Raw genomic sequence first — 3,307 nt, 5'->3', positions numbered from 1 at the left:
AGAGCTCAGCTTCCTCAGCCTCCCCCAGCCACGGCTTCCAGTCAAAGGTTTGACCCTCAGACACCGTAATTCTCCCCCTCTGGATTTAGATCATTCCCCCTCCCGCTCCTTGACCCCCCAGCTCCAAGGTTTTTTGTCTGGACAGTGCAAGGAGCTGAAATCATTTTGCTGGGATGCCAGTGCTGCCGTGGCGTTTGGAAGCAGGATGGTGCTGGCTGGCACATCACACATCACCCAGGCTGTGCTGCCAGAGCCAATTAAGCACCCGAGCACCACGGGGCTCATGCAAATCGAGGGGTGTCACCTTGGGAAGGCAGAGGTGTTACCAACACTCCACATCGTGCCAGCTGAAACACAGAACCAGGCACCTGAAGGCTTCCCAAAACAGTCCTCGGCAGCACAGGGAATAAGACCAGGAATTTCAGGTGTTTTCACACAATCATCCAGGTGGGAAAAGACCTCCAAGCTCATCGAGTCCAACCCGTGACCGATCCCCCCCCTTGTCCCCAGGGCACTGAGTCGTTCCTTGGACACCTCCAGGGACTGTGACACCTCCCTGAGCAGCCCCTTCCAACGCTTTTCCATGAGGGATTTCCAGCCTGCACCTCCCCAGGCACAGCTGAGGCCACATCCCCTCGAGTTTTGGTACCACGAAGCGGGTGAAAGACAAAAGCTCCCCTGGGCAGCAGCGGACGCGGGTGGCTTCCCTCGTGTCCCCTCCCCTGGGACAGCAGCAGCCCGGGCTGGCCCCAGCAGAGAGCCGCTGTCAGCGTCACTGTGCAAACACAGCCAGAGGCTGCCCAGACAAATATTGTCCTTGTCACCGGCCATACGGAGCCAGCCACTCGCTGGCCCCAAACGCCAGCCCAGCAGTGACATTTGGTGGCAGAGCCTCAGCTCCGCTCCAGCCCGCGGGGACAAGGATAAATGTTTTGTTGGAAGCAAGACGAGGACAAACAGATCCCGTGGAGCAGCCTGGCCACGGCACTGTGGGAATGCTGGCACCGAGACCCCTGGCAGAGGGGCGGCCACGGCTGCGGCCACGTAGGGATGAAATTCCCTTCTCGCACCAGACCTCTGCATTAATTTAATTGCTTGGCACAGGTCCCTGTCCCCACAACCAGCCTTGTCCTGAGCTCACCCTGCCCAGGCCCCAGCACTGACCCACAGACTGGACAGAGCACGGATGTGGGGTCACCCAAATCCCCAGCTCCCTGTGGAGCCGCAGCCTGCGTGGAAACCAGGCTGGTGTGGGATGCAGAGGGGGCAGGAATCCCTCTCCGGCACCAAAGGATTTCCAGGGAGAGGATAAAGGGATTTATGGGACAGTTAGAGACAAGAAGTTACCTTCAATGACCAAACCCCAGCGCTTCTCCCTTTGGAGGAAGCACCCAGTGATCCACAGAACACCACAACAGCCAGGGCAGATTCTCATGGAATCATAGAATCCTGGAATGGTTTGGGTGGGAAGGGACCTCGAAGATCAACCAGTGCCACCCCTGCCCACTGTCCCACTGCCCCAGGCTGCTCCAGCCTGGCCTTGGACACTGCCAGGGATCCAGGGGCAGCCACAGCTGCTCTGGGAATTCCATCCCAGCCCCTCCCCACCCTCCCAGCCAGGAATTCCATCCCAAAATCCCATCTAATCCTCCTCTCGTTCAGTCTGAAGCCAATCAACAAAACCAAAAGCCTGGCCCAGCCCCGTTCCTTCACTGCCACCTCCTCAGGTGCTCAGTCCCAGCTCACTTCTATCAGATTAACCTTGTTAATTATTATTTTATATCTTATGTATCATTTATAATTAGTCTGCTTCCTCCTACTGGGGGAAAAATGATGAAAATTTGCCTTTTCCAAGGATATCTGAAGCCCCTCCAAGGCCAGTGGTGACAAAGGACGGGGGGATGCCACAGGGGTGAGGAAAACAGGGAAAGCCTGTGGGAATGAAAAAGAATTGGCGCAGCTTTTCCAGGGAAAGTGCTGAGGGTGGGGTTGGGAGGGACAATCTCACCACAAAATCGCCTCTCCTATAAAGGATCCCTGGAAGAGAAGAACATGCTCTGATATGAGAAACAAAATACTGACTTTTTCTGGTTTGTAAAATTGAATAGAAGCACGTAAGATAACGATACAAACTGTCATTGCTAACATCCTTTGAAACTGACCCCTCCATTCTTTTACCTGTATTTGCTACGTCTGCGGAATCTGCAATCGGATTAAAAGGTTCTGGAAAGAGCTGAAATGCTGTCTGACCACAGCTCCACCACTTGAGGAGAACCTTCTGCTGTTGGAATATCTGATTCCCATCTTTTGGCTGCTTGGTTTTGCCACATTATTACTGATTTGTGGGTCCTGCCTGAACCACCAGCAAACACCGGGGATAAAGGCACCGACAGCCGGAGCAGGGACACAACCCCGGCATCGTTTTCCCAGGAGCGTCACACGGAGCCTGGTCAGGGGATGGGCTTCACTCCCACCTGCTGCTGGAGGAGATGATAAAAAGGAAAGGATAATGACAGTGCAGCGATGCCACCACTGCCAGCACACACCCAGGAGCATTCCCAGCTGGAAACGCCGGGCTGGGGGAACAAAACAGTCATTAGGGATAAGCACGGGCTTGGCTGGGAATCAGGAAAGCCTCAATGGCAAATTGGAGTGGAGATAAGAGCAGAACAAGGGCTGGGCTGTAAAGAAGAGCTGACACCACAGACAGGCTGCTCCCAGATCCGTGCCAAGACAATTAGGTGGCAAACAACTCTCTGTGCCACAGACGTTGTTTTAAATCCTGTTCACAAAAAGTCCTTTAGATATCCCACTCCATTTATCATTATTGAATTTCTTTGTAAAGCTGCAGGGCAAAGATTCTGCCAAAAGTTTAATTACATGTGTGCATTTTTCATATCCTCTGCAGCCAGCGCTGGAGAAAAGATAAATGGCTCTGAGCGTGGCTTAAACTGCTGCTGAAGTGAAAAAACCGACTGGCTCCTTATCAGCATGTGAAATGGCTTTTTATTTCTGATTATTTCTTAATGAAAACTGTTTGCATTAGCCGTGAGCTCAGCTCTGGTGCACAAACAGACCGAGGCGCTGTTGACTCTGCGCTCCAAACCCCTCCTCCTGCACTCCCTCAGCTCCCAAATCCAAACCACAGCCCCTGGAGCTCTCCAGATTTTCACCACACCTGCTCCAGAGCCCTTCTCCTCCTCCCCACTTAGGTCTGGCTTTAACCTCTCCTAAGCCCTGGAGTTCAGAGTGCTCCGGGCTGCTCAAATTCCCCCTGGCAAAGCTCTGCAGCCCCTTTGAGGTGGTT

The 3,307-nt window shown here is 53.6% G+C and overlaps 1 protein-coding gene across 4 annotated transcripts in view; it reads right to left on the bottom strand.

Moving 5' to 3' along the window:
- The window catches only part of SLC39A11 (solute carrier family 39 member 11), a 71,794-nt gene that overhangs the window by 31,974 nt on the left and 36,513 nt on the right, over window positions 1-3,307 (bottom strand). The gene's annotated exons all lie outside the window — the stretch shown is intronic.

This window comes from Corvus brachyrhynchos, unplaced genomic scaffold, assembly GCF_000691975.1.
Source record: "Corvus brachyrhynchos isolate BGI_N302 unplaced genomic scaffold, ASM69197v1 scaffold340, whole genome shotgun sequence".
NCBI lineage: Eukaryota > Metazoa > Chordata > Aves > Passeriformes > Corvidae > Corvus > Corvus brachyrhynchos.
This window is presented reverse-complemented; position numbering and strand designations above follow the sequence as displayed.